The sequence below is a fragment of the Girardinichthys multiradiatus genome, chromosome 14 (genome assembly GCF_021462225.1).
Source record: "Girardinichthys multiradiatus isolate DD_20200921_A chromosome 14, DD_fGirMul_XY1, whole genome shotgun sequence".
NCBI lineage: Eukaryota > Metazoa > Chordata > Actinopteri > Cyprinodontiformes > Goodeidae > Girardinichthys > Girardinichthys multiradiatus.
The window spans coordinates 31136794-31155192 of record NC_061807.1 but is presented as its reverse complement, the minus strand read 5'-3'; the positions used below and the strand labels follow the sequence as shown (position 1 = coordinate 31155192).

General features: G+C 40.1%; 1 long non-coding RNA gene across 1 annotated transcript; it reads right to left on the bottom strand.

Moving 5' to 3' along the window:
• Window positions 1-4641: 4641 nt before the first annotated feature.
• On the bottom strand, window positions 4642-7032 carry LOC124881346. Its single transcript, XR_007041630.1, has 3 exons — window positions 6858-7032; window positions 6089-6485; window positions 4642-4933 (listed from the first exon to the last, which is right to left on the bottom strand). It is a non-coding gene; the product is annotated as an uncharacterized LOC124881346 (long non-coding RNA).
• Between the last annotated feature and the right edge of the window lie 11367 nt (window positions 7033-18399).

Below are 18399 nucleotides of genomic sequence, written 5' to 3'. Positions count from 1 at the left end.
CTTTTCAGTTTTTCATTTTTAAATTCAGTAAAAATACTAGCTGACAAAGACCTGAAAATGACCGAATGCTCCAGACTAATAAGTTCCTGCGTTTCTACTGGCACCAGACTGAAGCTCAGACTCTAGGAAAGCCAGATGCTTTTAAGCTTTATTAATTTTTCTGCCATGTTGCAGGTTTAGTTTTGGATTTTAGTTACAACCTAGTATTTCAATGGAAAGTAAAGTTTGGGTTAATTAACCACAGCTGTAGTTTTTAGGTGCCCCTACTTCAGTGTTGCATGACACAATGACCTAAGCAGAGATTGAATGGCCGGCCTTCTTCCAGTTGGGACCATCGGCTACAGTGCCGTGGTCCCAATAAATTGGTCATTTGTTTTGTTGTTCATTTAACATCTCGCGTATTAAGGTTAACTAGCAAGCCCAACAATTATTTACCACATCAGAGTAGTTTTACCTGACCCTCACTACGGTTACTTTACATTATGAAATATAGTGCCTTGCAAAAATATTCAGACTTGGAACATTTTCGCTTTATAACCACAAACTTTAATGTATTGTGATTTTGTATGATGGACCAACACAAAGTAACAGAAGTAAAGGGAAAGGATGTAGGATTTAAAATGCAAACCTGAAAGGTGCTGCATGCGAAGTTGGTACTTTAATCTCCAGGTATAACTTTACCAGCTTTGCACATTTAGCAACTGAAATATTTACCTTTACAAAATGGCTCGAGCTCAGTCAGACTAGATGCACAGCAACTGGGAACATTGCTTTTTCAGGGCTTATAACAGAACAATTACATTTAGGTCTGGGCTTTAGCTGAGCTGTTGTAACATAAACATTCATTGATCTAATCTATTCCATTGCTGCTCTGGCTTGTTGTTCTTTTAAAAGATGAACTTCTGACCAGGGCTTTAGCAGCCTCTAACAGGTTTTCATTCAGGATTGTCCTGTAGTTTGGCTACATTCAGTTGTGTTCAAAATAATAGCAGTCCAATTAGTCTAACCAGATCAATCACTGTTTTTGTGGAACTCAAATCACATGGTAAATCATTCACAAGTAGGTGTAGTAAGCCAACAGTCATATACATGCTCCTGAATCTGTCATTGAATAAGTGATTGAAAGAGGCGTGTTAAAAAATAACAGCAGTGTGGAGTTCAATTATTGATGTCATTCATTCTGTGAAGAAACGGGTGTCAATCAGGTGGCCCTTATTGAAGTTACATGCATTTCTCTCGGAAAACGTGAAAAAAATGGGTCGTTCCAGAAGAAGAGTGTACTTTAAGATGTTGATTGAAGAAGGGGAAACAAAGAAGGCAAAAAATGAGAGACAGCTCAGACTATACAATGCTTTAAAATGGAAAGCAAAGCAGACGTGGAAAAAATGAAAGACTAACATTTGAATGGTTTGAAGAACAGACAGAATGGCAAAGGCTCAGCAATGATCAGCTCCAGGGTGATCATAGAAGGCCTGAAGTTGACGGTGAGTAGTGTGACAATTAGAAGACGTGTAAAGCTAATCTATCGGCAAGAAGTCCACTCAAAGACGTGCTGAAGAAGATACAGCTTGACAAAAAAACACATCAACTGGTCTAAAGAAACATGGAGAAACATTTTGTGGAGTTATGAAAGTAAGATCGTTCTTTTTGTGTCCAAGGGCTCCAGACAGTTTGTCAGACGACCTCTAAACACTGAATTAAGCCATGGTACACTCTGAAGACAGTGAAGCATGGTGGTTCAAGCATCGTGATATGGGGATGGGGATATGGTGATATGGTGTCAGGCTTCTTTATGGTACACAAAGGATCATGGATCAATTTGCATATATCAATATTCTTGAAGAGGGCATGTTGTCTTATGCTGATGAGGAAATGCCCCTGAAATGGGTGTTTGAACAAAACGACGACTCCAAAAACACCAGAGAGCGGCCAGCCTGGTCCACAGACCTTAATCTGATTGAAAACTTGTGAAGTGACATCAAAAATATTGTTTCTGAGGCAAAACCAAGAAATGCAGAGGAATTGTGGAATGTTGTCAAATCATCCTGGGCTGGAATACCTGTCCACAGATGCCAGAAGCTGGTTAACTCTATGCAGCACAGATGTGAGCAGTTCTCAGAAATGGTGGTTACACCACTAAAAAAACATTACAAGAAAATTATACCCACAGGCTGCTAACCAAGGCTGACGGCTGCCAGCAATGTGTGTTACAGAGTGGGTGGTCCGCTCAGGTTAATGTAGGTGTTGTTTTTAAATTAAACCTTTATTTAACCAGATAAAAGACCCATAAAGATCAAGAGTTCTTTCACAAGGGTGACCTGGCCAAGAAAATCACCAGCACATGTCGTAGTGGACAAAACAGACAACAAAAAACATTTAAAATATTTAAAGTGTAAGCAATTAGACAAATAAGGTGCAGGAGTTGTTGGTTAATGGATTTCTGTTGTTGATTTCTTAATATAGAGCGAAAGGCTTTCAGTGAAACTAGTTCTGACCATTTTTTTTTTGTTTCGCTGTTTGTTTGCCACACTAAAGACATGCAGCAAAGGTAAACGGACTGGAACTCGAACCTGAGACGTCTGCATCGAGGCCCCCGAAAAGGGGATGTGCGTTTTACTGCCACTTCCCAAGTTCTGACAGCTTCAGTTCAGACTGGAGAGCTTTCCAAGCATTCCCATTTTCTGTTTAAACACAGGTAACAAGGAAATACAAAATGGAATTTGATCGTAAAGCATAATTGCTTGCAGTTCTTAGAAGAAAAGTGCATAAATAAGTAGGAACCAAGCCAATAAGAGCATTTTAAACCAAAGTCATGTAGTTTGTAAATTGCCTTATATTCAAGAAAGGCATGCTGGCTAATGTTAGCCCAGCACACACGCTGAACAATTGATGACTAACTTGTAAACTTGTCTTTGGCCTTGTTCCAGAGATAGGTAGTTAAAATAACTTCAAAACCAACCAAAGCAGGAGAGCTGTCAAAGAAGACTGTAATAGGTTCATAGTCCAACTCACTTGGCATCTCGTCTGGTATTTAAATCTAAAACATACAAATACAGATGCACACGCCTTGTTGAAGGGGATTAGAGTATTTGTATGTATCACTGGCTGAGCTTGCGGTGTACTGTAACCACCTGTGGGATCCCTCTGACATACATTGAGGCTGAATGGTTTATTCTTCATTCTCTGACAAGCCAGAGCTGAACCGATGCAAAGTTTCAGCAGTTTGGTCTATTTAAATGTTGGTTTTCTTGATTTTAGGATGTGAGCAATTGCTGCAAAATAAGATTAATCCCTAAATTCTAATTCTACATGAATGAACTGACTATAAGTACAACCACTCAGTAAAGGCTATAGTACACACAGGCTTATTTCATACATAGTGTCCTAGATGCTAAAATTTTAGATGTTTTGTCAGAATTTTCAGTCAAGATATCCATTAAATCTTTTCACAAGTCAAATCCTGACATTTTGTAAAACTACTGGCGCGAGGGCCAAATCAGGTCACCAGGTTAAGATAAAGGGCCTGGTAGGGAGGTAGAGGTGGACATCTTTTGGCATTTTACGGTTCGCCACTAGATAGGTTGCCCTCTGATACATTCGTTCATTCCTGCTAAGTGATCAACATGGCAAACTGAACCAATGAATTGGCCCGAATGATGTTGACAAAAAAGCTGCAAAATGGTACAAATGGGGACATCGAAAATATTTTTCATTTCTCTTCAGTTTGCCCGTGTGTTTGCTGTTATCTTAGTTTTCGCCATTTTATATAAACAACTGAGAACAGGTTTATGAGGTTTGAACTGAGGCAAGGGAGTGTCTTGACTGATACCGTTTGTCTTTAAAATGATTCATTTTGATGGAGGTTTTCACTTTACACACCTTGCATTAACAACAGTACATTGCAGTCAGGGCTTTTGGTTCTGGATGACTGAAACAGCAAATATGTACCATCCCCTCTGCTGTAGATTTTGATTTAAATGCACTTACCTGCCACAGGTTTTAATTCTTTAAATGTACTCTAAAAGATGCATACATTGTGTTGGTCCTAACACAATTTTCATTTATCAGAGAAAATCATCCTAAAAAAATGACATCTCCAGCACGTACCTGTTCTGCGAGCCAAATAGCGGTAGGAGGCCACACAAAATCAGTCCCGCGCTTTAAACAGCCCTTTGTTTGGCACCAATGTGTTTAGCAGATCTGGTCAGTCTTAGCAGGGCTGGTTCTGCTAAAGGGTGTACCTCGCCTCTCGCCCATAGATTGCTGGAGATAGGCACCAGCTCTCCTGCGGCCCACTATGGTATAAGCGGTAGAAAATGACTGACTGACGTTTACATTTACCGTTTATACTAAGTCACTGTTTCAACAGAACAGCCTAAAGGTTGCATACCAGAGGTGCCACTCCCACTAACAGAAAAAAGGAAAAAAATATTTCATTGAAAGAGCCTCCAGGCTCTCCAGATTTGTTTGGGACTATTTGTACAGATAATAAACAGGTAGAGTATCACACAAAAGGACTGATACCCCTCAAACCTTTTCAAATTTTGTCACATATACATGGCCGTTGTTGAAGAAAAATTGTATTTACTAAAGAAAGAGAACGATGATAACCATTCAATCAGCTTTATTAATTTAGCCTTATAAGGGAGACAGGTTTTTCAGCATCAGACGTATTACACACAGACATCTCAACTCCTCTGCAACGAATGTTCTTGTGTTGAACCAGCAGGGGTTCCAGGGGCAGGAAGGGAAACAAAACACCTATTGTTTAGGCACATTTCCACCATAGATTACCAGGTCTATTACACACTTGATTGCAAACAGACGCCAACAGAATCACATCATCTGCGAAAAAGCGAAGGGGAGACCCTGAGGATCCCGAACCAGGCACAGGCCTCTCCATGACTTCGCCTTGAGATCTTGTCCATGTACACTACGAACAGGATGGAAGACAAGGGGCAGCTCACTTCTCTGGTTCAGTTTTATCTCTCGTGGCAGACACCGATAAACATGCTGATAAGAGAACAAAGGCCATGCAAATACATGCAAGAAACCACAGCAACACCAGCACCACTGAGCTGCATATTCAGGACTGCTGTACTTAAAGATCAAAGTGTATCAGACAAAGGTTGCCATGGCGGCTTCAGCGGCGCTTGTCATTTGTTCAGCAACAGGACCCAGACGCAGTGTTTGATACAGCTTTGTTCAAAATGATTAAAGCTCAGAGATGACACAGGAAGGCTAAAAGATATATTTTTACTCAACAACCTTGCTAGATGAGCAGAGTGTGCAGAAGGTCTATCGAGTCTGAGATGGAGGTTTTGTTTGGGTTTTTTTCAGTTCAGAAGCATCTAGTCCTGATCAGCTGTTTTACATGTTTTCTGTTTATGTGTAATCTTTCACATTTGAATACTTCAAACCCTTTGGAAATGGCCTTATAACCCTTCCCTGATTTGGTAAGGTCATTGTTGATGTCTTTCCTCCTTGGCATTGTGTAAGCCCCAGACCTGCAAACTGCTAAAACTCCATCTTTTATTCAAAGGAGGCCTACACTTGCTGATGATGCTGCAACTTTCCCTTTTTAATCCTATGGAAACATCAAGAAATTACCCAGGTTTTCTTATGATTGTACTGTCTCTCATGGAAAAATAATTTTTTCTCCAAACTGTATGCACACTAAACCTTGTTTGTTAGTCTTTTTAAAGCAACCCTCTAAAATATGTGACTTATAAAACAGAAAAGAGACAAACATAAAGTGAAATTCATATTCTATTTTAAAATAGTAAATATTTTTCCTCTGCAGGTTTCTAAAAAGAGTTTAAGAAAAAAAAAAACATTCTTGGCTTCTCTGCTGTGAAGGCTGGTTGGTTTTATTTTGATTTTGACCTGATTACAAACTGACCTCATGTTGCAGTCACTGTTGGGAAACTGATTAAGAAACTGATGGCAGGATATGCGTCCATGTTATGCAAATGTTTGTGGAAAGACAGCTATTGGCATAGAATCCACATGCAGTAAACACTGCAACATAGCAGGAAGTCAGATGATAAATATTTGCATAACTTTTGTCTTACTACATTGTTTTTACCTTCTTTCTTTGTGGCCACAGTGGTAGAGGTTTGTCCTGTAACCGATTGTTGCTGGTTCATACCCCGCTCTGTCTGTCTCTGTCGTTATGTCTTTAAGCAAGACACTTCACCCTCCTTGCCTGCTGATGGTGGTCAGAGGGCCCAGTGGTGCAGATTGTATGGCAGTCTCACCTCTGATAGTCTACCTAAGGGCAGCTGTGGCTACAATGCTAGCTTACCACTGTCAGTGTGTGAATGGGTGGATGACTGATTGTGGTGTAAAGCGCTTTGGGGTCTCTGGGGAATTGATGAACCGCTTTACAAGTGCAGGCCATTTATGTGAGCGTGCCCAGAGTTCAGGTTGTAGTCCTGAGCATCACCATGCAGTAACTGTTTGGAACCGTTGCAGCTTCTGACCTGTAATTAAGAGAAACAGGGATTACATTTATAATGTAAAAAGATTTAAACTCATTTAACTTTATAATTCAAAGCTAAGCCTGCCCTGCATTAAATTACATATACACTGCCCAAATTATGTATAACTAAGAACCGTGAGAAAAATTATATGTTTTCTTGGGCTTTTTGATTAGTTTAGCTGAAGATAGAACTTTTAATATTATTTGTCTACATTCATTATATTTTTACTCTTTTACAGGACTTTCTTTTGGGATGTGCAGGATTTCAGACATGACCTGCTAGGTGTGGCATTCAAAATGTGTTCCTTTGTCCCTCATGTCATGCACTAATAATGGGGTGAAGATTATTCCCAGGAAGAGTCGGTAATCTTACCTGTAGTTGTAGTTTTTTTCTCCAGCAGTAATAAAAGCCAAGATCCAAACATTTAGATTGACAAAAGACTCTTTTGTCCAAAATATTTTATTGAAATTGAAGTTTCTTTGGAATCTAGCATAAAATTGTAAGATTGTTTAATAAATCCCAGCCTTTAGTGTTGGATCCAAACTGCTGAGAGCAATTAAAATCTGAATGCTTTGTGTCTCTGCACCAGGAAACGTGACTCAGCACTTTCTGCTTGCTTCCTAACAACCACACCTATTGACTGCAGCAGGGAAATCATGTGGCCTTCTCTAATGTAATAACTGGCTGTTGACCCAGAGCATGCTGCTGTTGTTCAGAAAGCATGGGCTGACTTATAAAAGAGACTATTTCAATCTATTTATAACGTATATGCAGCGCTGGCAACAACTATGGTAAAGCTGAGTAAAAAGAAGCCTATTAGAAATAATTGTTTTTAACAAAATCAGTGTGTGTCTTCCTGCTGTCAACACTTTGTCTCATCAGCATATTTGCGCATGTGCTCAAAGAAATCAATCCGGATCTCCATTGAATGTGCTCTTTTTAAAAATTAACTTTATTTATGAGCAAACAAGGACACAAAGCAAACAAAGAAAGAATAAATAGTATACACGTGTGGCTACAGAAACATGCTGGGGAAAAACTACATGTTCCTTGCAGTTTTGTTTGTTTTTAATGTTTTTATTGAGGATAAATAATTTTTAAAATCATTCAAAAACCAATTAGAAGGTTTGCTCCTTTCTATTTACAGCAATGATCATATTTACCCATCAAAAGGATCATATGAACTTAGTGTGAATGATTAAATTCTAGACTGTCAACGCAGAGTCGTATATGTGTCAATTCCATACTTAATTATAAAGGTGTGCTAAATTATATCCTGTAAAATGGTTATAATATAATATACAATATACATTTTAATATCATTATTAAAATGTAGAACTATTAAACGTAACATGTTAGTTATTTATGAAGTTAATTTAAATATGACTTGTTATAAAAGAACCTATTTTCCTAGACAACATTATAACTCCCTCGATGAGCAATAGTTTTCATAATTTAGTTCGAAAATTATAATTTAGTAGTAAATTGTGTATTGGACTTATTGATTGGACTTCAATGTACTTACGCAGTCAATGCGCCCTCTGGTGGACTGAAAATTTTAAGTTTAGTTCTACAGGGGTTGGACAATGAAACTGAAACACCTGGTTTTAGACCACAATAATTTATTAGTATGGTGTAGGGCCTCCTTTTGTGGCCAATACAGCGTCAATTCATCTTGGGAATAACATATACAAGTCCTGCACAGTGGTCAGAGGGAGTTTAAGCCAATCTTCTTGCAGGATAGTGGCCAGGTCACTACGTGATACTGGTGGAGGAAAACGTTTCCTGACTCGCTCCTCCAAAACACCCCAAAGTGGCTCAATAATATTTAGATCTGGTGACTGTGCAGGCCATGGGAGATGTTCAACTTCACTTTCATGTTCATCAAACCAATCTTTCACCAGTCTTGCTGTGTGTATTGGTGCATTGTCATCCTGATACATGGCACCGCCTTCAGGATACAATGTTTGAACCATTGGATGCACATGGTCCTCAAGAATGGTTCGGTAGTCCTTGGCAGTGACGCGCCCATCTAGCACAAGTATTGGGCCAAGAGAATGCCATGATATGGCAGCCCAAACCATCACTGATCCACCCCCATGCTTCACTCTGGGCATGCAACAGTCTGGGTGGTACGCTTCTTTGGGGCTTCTCCACACCGTAACTCTCCCGGATGTGGGGAAAATAGTAAAGGTGGACTCATCAGAGAACAATACATGTTTCACATTATCCACAGCCCAAGATTTGTGCTCCTTGCATCATTGAAACCGACGTTTGGCATTGGCATGAGTGACCAAAGGTTTGGCTATAGCAGCCCGGCCGTGTATATTGACCCTGTGGAGCTCCCGACGGACAGTTCTGGAGGAAACAGGAGAGTTGAGGTGTACATTTAATTCTGCCGTGATTTGGGCAGCCGTGGTTTTATGTTTTTTAGATACAATCCGGGTTAGCACCCCAACATCCCTTTCAGACAGCAAAACTGTGCTCTTACCCTGCTAATTGAACCTTCACACTCTGCTCTTACTGGTGCAATGTGCAATCAATGAAGACTGGCTACCAGGCTGGTCCAATTTAGCCATGAAACCTCCCACACTAAAATGACAGGTGTTTCAGTTTCATTGTCCAACCCCAGTATTTGTGACATAAACATTGCACATGCACAGAGCAGTCTAGCGAAATGGGATGCGCAGTTTTCAATCTGTATTATTGTGATGTTGCTTTTTAAATCAGACTATTTATACAACTATAATTAAATAAAAAATAAAAAAACATTCCCTGCCTGAAGCATTTATTTAAGCTCATGCACAAATGAGCGGACTGGAGGAAATTGGGACAAATAGTGTAATGCCGAGGACACTTGCTGTAACGTTTCTATTACCGTTTAAACCTCTTGTATATGTTTTATCTTTAAAATGTATTCTTTTATAAAATCAACTTATTCATCTCTGATAATTAGTTGATCAGAACAATAAAATTACACCTGCCTCCCTGATGAGTTCTGAGGCTTATTTGAATGCCTAATCTTGCACCTCACAATGTCAAAGTTGTTTTCGGTTTTGAAGCTTATTTCTCAGTCTTTATTAAAAGGGATATTTCTGTTTTTTTTTTTTTTAAGGAGTCTGGACCACATCTGTATTTGAAAATCTTGAATATTTATACTTTATGCTTCATACAGCCAATGATAATGTCTGATGCTTTGTCTGGCATCTCATTAACCATAGTAACAGTATGCCAGAAAACCTTTGTGGTTATAAAATGGTATTTTTTTAATACCTTGGTATATCTTGATTCAGGGAACGTGTAGATAAATGTACGCGCTATTCAGTGCTTTCTAGTTTGTCTAACTTGTTATCAGCCTTCAGCTGATCCAAAAAGCTGCAGCAAGAGTTCTAATCCAAATTTTAAATATGTCTCCTATTTTAGCTTACTAATCTTACTAAGCTTAATAATCAAGCTCCGTCAGAGATCTGATTGTTCCATATGTTCCTAACAGGGCCCTTCATTCTCAGACTGCAGGTTTCCTGGTGGTTCCTAGAGTCTCTAGAAGTAGAATGGGAGGCAGATCCTTTAGTTATCAGGCTCCTCTCCTGTGGAACCATCTCCCAATTTAAGTTCGTGAGGCAGACACCCTGTCTACTTTTAAGACAAAAACTTTCCTTTTTGATAAAACTTATTGTTAGAGTGGCCTTGGTTATTCTGAGCTATCTAGAAATCTAGAACTGCGCCGCTCAAGGTGGTATCATGTTAGAGTAGCTCTGTTACTTAACAAATTAATAAAGAAGTCTGGCTCTGTTCTGATGACTCCTCTGGAACCTCTGGAGATGCAAAGAAGGATTCTTCATAAAATGAAGAACATTATGGAGAACCCTGAGCATCCTCTTCATGAGACTGTCCTACAACACCAGAGTGTCTTCAGTCAGAGGCTTCTTCAGATGTGCTGTAAGACGGAGCACTACAGGAGATCCTTCCTGCCCACAGCCATCAGCATCTACAACGGCTCTTTGAGGAAACCTTCATAATATGAGCTAAAACAACATTTGGGATCAATGAATTATTTTTGAATTTAATTGAATCTCTGCAGTTTTACTTGTATGCACTCTCTTTTTTCTCTTCCCTAAAGCAACATCTGGCCTGGCTCTGTGTTTAGCTGTGGCACCTTACTGGAGGGGGAAATCGGCCAAGCTGCTGCTGCCAGCAACCTAATGCTGTCCTTCTACAGATGATCCACTTGGCCCTGTCTTTCATTGTTAACCGTGTCTCTCTCCTAGACATAGCTGCTGGCTGAGCTTTTACTGTGACTAACTGTATGTGCTCTCTTTTCATACTCTTCTTTAAGTTAAGAAGTCTGAGCCTTTAGAAACCTAATGAATGTTTAATTAGATTTGCCTTCTCCAAGATGCCTTCCATCATTTATACACCACTTTACCACTTCTTGTAAACAATACAGAGCGATGAGCTCTTACTGCTACACTCATTTCCAGCCATGAAGTGATGTAAAACCTTAACAGAAATTAAGATGGCTCCAACATGTCTAGACAAACTTAGAGAAGGGTCACCTTTTATATAAGGAAACTCAAACAATAGAAACTGAAAGAAATGATTCCTCCTGATTAACTGATTTTGGTTTTTGCCACACTGTAGTTATATGTTAACTGTAACTTCTCAGTCAGCATGACAATCTACAGTGTGGGCTGAAAAATCATCAGACTGGCTCAGTCTGCGGGTTCTGAGTGAGCCACTTCCTCTTCCTCTAAGAGCCAAGATGTATCGGTTTGGGCGTTCAGCTCTCTGGTCAGTGGGAAACAAAAAGATAGCTTCTCATCTTCATAACAGTCTTTATTAGTAACATAAAATAATATGGAGCTGTGTAAAAAAGTAATTTTGCTTTGAGTTTTATTTTTATAGTGACTTGTAAAAACCTATCGCCCATCGGAACATAAATGAAGATCTGGATCTAAATCTGTTTGTAGTCATGTATGCAGAACTACAGCGGTTGGACAATGAAACTGAAACACCTGTCATTTTAGTGTGGGAGGTTTCATGGCTAAATTGGACCAGCCTGGTAGCCAGTCTTCATTGATTGCACATTGCACCAGTAAGAGCAGAGTGTGAAGGTTCAATTAGCAGGGTAAGAGCACAGTTTTGCTCAAAATATTGAAGTGCACACAACATTATGGGTGACATACCAGAGTTCAAAAGAGGTCACATTGTTGGTGCACGTCTTGCTGGCGCATCTGTGACCAAGACAGCAAGTCTTTGTGATGTATCAAGAGCCACGGTATCCAGGGTAATGTCAGCATACCACCAAGAAGGACGAACCACATCCAACAGGATTAACTGTGGACGCAAGAAGAAGCTGTCTGAAAGGGATGTTCGGGTGCTAACCCGGATTGTATCCAAAAAACATAAAACCACGGCTGCCCAAATCACGGCAGAATTAAATGTACACCTCAACTCTCCTGTTTCCACCAGAACTGTCCGTCGGGAGCTCCACAGGGTAAATATACATGGCCGGGCTGCTATAGCCAAACCCTTTGGTCACTCATGCCAATGCCAAACGTCGGTTTCAATGGTGCAAGGAGCGCAAATCGTGGGCTGTGGACAATGTGAAACATATACAGGTCCTTCTCAAAATATTAGCATATTGTGATAAAGTTAATTATTTTTCATAATGTCATGATGAAAATTTAACATTCATATATTTTAGATTCATTGCACATTAACTGAAATATTTCAGGTCTTTTATTGTCTTAATACGGATGATTTTGGCATACAGCTCATGAAAACCCAAAATTCCTATCTCACAAAATTAGCATATCATTAAAAGGGTCTCTAAACGAGCTATGAACCTAATCATCTGAATCAACGAGTTAACTCTAAACACCTGCAAAAGATTCCTGAGGCCTTTAAAACTCCCAGCCTGGTTCATCACTCAAAACCCCAATCATGGGTAAGACTGCCGACCTGACTGCTGTCCAGAAGGCCACTATTGACACCCTCAAGCAAGAGGGTAAGACACAGAAAGAAATTTCTGAACGAATAGGCTGTTCCCAGAGTGCTGTATCAAGGCACCTCAGTGGGAAGTCTGTGGGAAGGAAAAAGTGTGGCAGAAAATGCTGCACAACGAGAAGAGGTGACCGGACCCTGAGGAAGATTGTGGAGAAGGGCCGATTCCAGACCTTGGGGGACCTGCGGAAGCAGTGGACTGAGTCTGGACGTAGAAACATCCAGAGCCACCGTGCACAGGCGTGTGCAGGAAATAGGGCTACAGGTGCCGCATTCCCCAGGTCAAGCCACTTTTGAACCAGAAACAGCGGCAGAAGCGCCTGACCTGGGCTACAGAGAAGCAGCACTGGACTGTTGCTCAGTGGTCCAAAGTACTTTTTTCGGATGAAAGCAAATTCTGCATGTCATTCGGAAATCAAGGTGCCAGAGTCTGGAGGAAGACTGGGGAGAAGGAAATGCCAAAATGCCAGAAGTCCAGTGTCAAGTACCCACAGTCAGTGATGGTCTGGGGTGCCGTGTCAGCTGCTGGTGTTGGTCCACTGTGTTTTATCAAGGGCAGGGTCAATGCAGCTAGCTATCAGGAGATTTTGGAGCACTTCATGCTTCATCTGCTGAAAAGCTTTATGGAGATGAAGATTTCATTTTTCAGCACGACCTGGCACCTGCTCACAGTGCCAAAACCACTGGTAAATGGTTTACTGACCATGGTATCACTGTGCTCAATTGGCCTGCCAACTCTCCTGACCTGAACCCCATAGAGAATCTGTGGGATATTGTGAAGAGAACGTTGAGAGACTCAAGACCCAACACTCTGGATGAGCTAAAGGCCGCTATCGAAGCATCCTGGGCCTCCATAAGACCTCAGCAGTGCCACAGGCTGATTGCCTCCATGCCACGCCGCATTGAAGCAGTCATTTCTGCCAAAGGATTCCCGACCAAGTATTGAGTGCATAACTACATAATTATTTGAAGGTTGACGTTTTTTGTATTAAAAACACTTTTCTTTTTTTGGTCGGATGAAATATGCTAATTTTGTTAGATAGAAATTTTGGGTTTTCATGAGCTGTATGCCAAAATCATCTGTATTAAGACAATAAAAGACCTGAAATATTTCAGTTAGTGTGCAATGAATCTAAAATATATGAATGTTAAATTTTTATCATGACATTATGGAAAATAATGAACTTTATCACAATATGCTAATATTTTGAGAAGGACCTGTATTGTTCTCTGATGAGTCCACCTTTACTGTTTTCCCCACATCCGGGAGAGTTACGGTGTGGAGAAGCCCCAAAAAAGCGTACCACCCAGACTGTTGCATGCCCAGAGTGAAGCATGGGGGTGGATCAGTGATGGTTTGGTTCTGCCATATCATGGCATTCCCTTGGCCCAATACTTGTGCTAGATCGGCGCATCACTGCCAAGGACTACCGAACCATTCTTGAGGACCATGTGCATCCAATGGTTCAAACATTGTATCCTGAAGGCGGTGCTGTGTATCAGGATGACAATGCACCAATACACACAGCAAGACTGGTGAAAGATTGGTTTGATGAACATGAAAGTGAAGTTGAACATCTACCATGTCCTGCACAGTCACCAGATCTAAATATTATTGAGCCACTTTGGGGTGTTTTGGAGGAGCGAGTCAGGAAACGTTTTCCTCCACCAGTATCACGTAGTGACCTGGCCACTATCTTGCAAGAAGAATGGCTTAAAATCCCTCTGACCACTGTGCAGGACTTGTATATGTCATTCCCAAGACGAATTGACGCTGTATTGGCCGCAAAATGAGGCCCTACACCATACTAATAAATTATTGTGGTCTAAAAGCAGGTGTTTCAGTTTCATTGTCCAACCCCTGTATGTGTCCCTGTTTCCTGAAGGGTACACATTGTCTGAGTCTTGCATAGTCATAGCAGGAAAGTTCAGTACTCTTCCCTAAACTGACCAAAAGATTACTCTAAGCAGCGTTTTAAAGCATCAGCTTATGAACTGTAAATGTAAATCATTAGCCTCATAGAGTAATGGCCATAAATATAACCTAGGCCATTATGCTGCGAGACCAATGAAATCCACAAAAAAAGACAGAATGTGCCTGGCAGTGGTCATTTTTTGTTGTTTTGCAGGCAGTGAGCACTACTTATACTTTATAAATATTGGATGAAGGTATTAAAGATAAAACTAAACTTAATTTGTGTCTATTCCACTACGATTAAGTTTTACTGCTCGATATTTGCCCCTGCTCCAACAATACTTCGCCTTCATGTCATCTGCAAACAGTAACATCCCCTTTAAATCACAAGTCCAGCGCTTCAAGTGTTTTATTAACCAGATTCTCATAGCCAGATTTTCAGATTCAGGGAGGAAGAAAAGGTCTTGAGGGGAGGCGTTTGTGGTTAGCTTGGAATGCATGTAGTTCGAGATCGGCTCATAAAGGCTGAGAAAACTGAGGTGAAAGAGATGAATAGGAAAAGAGAAAACTAACTGGTTGGCTTTGCTTCTGTAGAGAGTGAAAATGAGACTATCATGGGTGGGAACGGATATATCTGAATGAAAGGATTGTACCTGGACAATGATGGAGTGAACTGTAAACATCATAAGAACTCAAAGAGGTTGAGCAGAAACATGGATCCTAGTGAGGTCAGTGGGAGGAGATGAATAGCTGGAGCGCAGAGCAAGTACTCAACAACTGAGGAGGTCTGATGTCAGTGGGAGGCGTTGAGTAATGATTGAGGCTTTTTCAGAAGCATAGACATGTGGCAGTGGGTTATGGATGAATAGCTATTTCCAGTTATTAGTATAAAGAAAATATTCATGCCAGTCAGGTTTATCTGGGTGGGCGAATTGTGTGTTGTGACCTTTGTATGTAATGAAGTGAGACATCAAGAGAAGCAAAGTAAGCTGATACACTGCATGAAAAGACTTGAAACTGTTCCAGCTGGACAAGCAAGCTGAAAGAGTGCATGGAACGAGACTGTTGATAGCTTCCTGAAAAACATCAGAGAATTCAATCAGCTGAAGATTGTTGCAGAAAGCAAAAGGGACTAGAGTTGGATAAGTTTCCAAATCTTGTGTCAAGTGTCACGACAGAATTTCTATGAAGAGAACCGAGACACAACCTGGAACATGAGCTTTGTGGAAGAGGAGTTGATGTTGGGCTGAGATTGGAGTCAATCGCAAATGAAATGCAGTCCATCAGCAATGCTGCATTATCTGAAAGAATGATAATTGACTTCTTGGACCACTGATGACCCCAATGCATGACTGATTGCAAGGATGAGTGGAAAGAACTTGTGAAGTGCAGATAAAAGGGAAATGGACTGTCTGGAGAAATCTGAATTGATGCAAACCATCTGCTGTTGTAGAAGCCAACAAAGCCCATGGAAGGTGCTGCATCTGTTTACAGCTGGATGTCATCAGGATTAGAGATGAAGTCATAAAAGAATATATGCTGTTCCATAAAGAAAGGAAATTAAGCCAGAAATACATTTCTATTTTGTATTAGGTTTTTCACACAGGGACAGATTGATTTAGATAACATTTTCCCTTAATAAAATCATTTAAAAAATAATTCATTAGAAATATTTTAAAGTGGTAGAGTTTCATTTAAATTTATTGCATCATCAGATGGAGCCATTATATATCAACTTTAGTTAAAAATGCTAGTGTCTTTATAGCTCTGCCATGTTTGCCATTTCTGCTTAGTCATAATTAGTGTTTTGTTGGACCCAAATATAGCCAGAGCAGAGCGAGAAGATGATTAGATTTTTTAATAAAAGCACTTACAACTTTGCATGAGGAGAGCTGGACATCCAACATCCATCAGAGAACAAACCAGCAGAGAACAATGAAAACCAAAGAGCTTAAATACTGAAAAGTGAGGAGGAATGAAATTGAAACCAGGTGAGTCAAATCAGAAGGATGCAGAAGAGCTGGGATAGAGTGCAAACCAGGGAGATTGAGGGATAGAGACTGATAAACACAGATAGAGCTAAACTAAAACACAAAAGTATCTACTAATCAAAAGGGGAAAAATGTAACGTACTAATGTCATTTTCTGTGAGGTTATAGCTGGAACTCAGTACAGGCAGGAAAACAGTGATTGTATATCGCACAATTCTGCAAAGAACAATCACAACCAAACAGTATATTTACAGGGAGAGAATGAAGAGAGAGGCAAGGCAAGCAGGTGAGGGCAAAACTTGATTGAGTTACTTTGTATAAAGTCTAGTCATCGTTGAGTTAGAGCATTTCTTAAGTTTCCTATTAAAACAAAACTTTTTAGTTGGATATAGGGCTTCCATACTGGTTCACGCTCCAATTCAGAAGGTGGCTGTAATCCACACATAATGGTGCAAGAAGAAGAAGGGTGGAGATGAGGAACCGCTCAGACCAATGAATGAGAGCGGAGGGAGAGAAGAGTAACGAGCAGAATCAGACGGGAAGAAACACAGGAAGGAAATCAAACAGAGCATAATAATAGAAAATGAACATGGGAGCTAATCTACAATGAATGAACTAAAATGGCAACAATAACAGAACATAAACAGAGAAGAAACAGAGATAATGAAGACACTGAAACTCAAACACTGATGGATCATGACAACTAACAGAGAATGAAGCAAAATACACAGAGAACATAGCAAACAAATGAGAGAGAAACTCAACACAGGAATGAAAGGAATGTGGCAAGACCTAAATACTAATAATAAGAAAATAAAAATCGGAAAACAAACACAAATCAAAACCAAAACACAAACCCCCATGATTCTGTTATTCCACACCTTTCTATACTGATACGATGCTGTCAGTAAATCTTGATGCTGATAAAAAGTTAGATTGCTTTTAAAGCTATGCCACCAATGTACTAATAAGACTAATATTTCCCACTAGAAGGCCACTAGCTTTGCCTGCTATTCCAGAGTCCACTGCCATGTCCTGGTTTGCTTCTGAAACATCAAGTTTGTCCCTCAGAAACAAAGGCTGTGTGGATTTCTAGCTCTAGATAAATAAAACAACATGATTCCCACTGTCTCCCAGGGTCCTCCTGGTGGGTCAGAGCTCTGTGTGTAGTTCATGGCAATATCATCCACCCAGATACAAGACTGGTAATGAAACAATTGCTGATGCACTGAAGACCATCAGCTGCAAACAGATTAGGATGAAGGTTTTCATGCCAAGCAGGTTCCAAACTGACCAGCCTGACAGCCATTGAGAAGTTGGTGGGTTACAGTTTTACTAACCTGTTACTATTATTGAAACTGGATCAAATAAAAATGTTTTGCTTCCGGCATTAACATGTTTATTATGGGTACGATGTCATATTAGTTGAGAATAATAATGATTCATGTAGACTGTTCTTTTATCAGTCCAACGGTTTCTTCAAATTCAAAAGTTTTCATAAATTTAGGATTACATTGCCTTTAAACTAATCGGGAAAGCCCAGATGATGTCATGGCTTTGTAGGCTTGTGATAGGTCACCACATACCTGTGGGTGTATTTCACGGCGACATCTGAAACACATAGCTTCCTTGCGTGACATCATGAAAAACTCAAAAGAAGCCAGTAAAATTTCAGGAAGAGAATTGTGGACCTCCACAAGTCTGGTTCCGTTCCAGATGCCTGAAGGTGCAAGGTTCATCTGTTCAAACAATTATAAGCAATGATACCTAGCATGGCAAGGTCCAGCCATCATGCTGTTCAGGAAGGAGATGGGTTGTGTGTCCCAGGTATAAATGTGTAGGTGTGAGACGTATTGACACAAGAAAAAAATCAAAATACCTTGTGAAGATGGTTGAAGCTGGTAAAAGTCCTGTATCTACATGAACTAAAAGGCCACTCAGAGAAGAAGAAGCCATTACTCTAAAAGCATCTTAAAAAAAGCCAGATTACAATTTACAAATG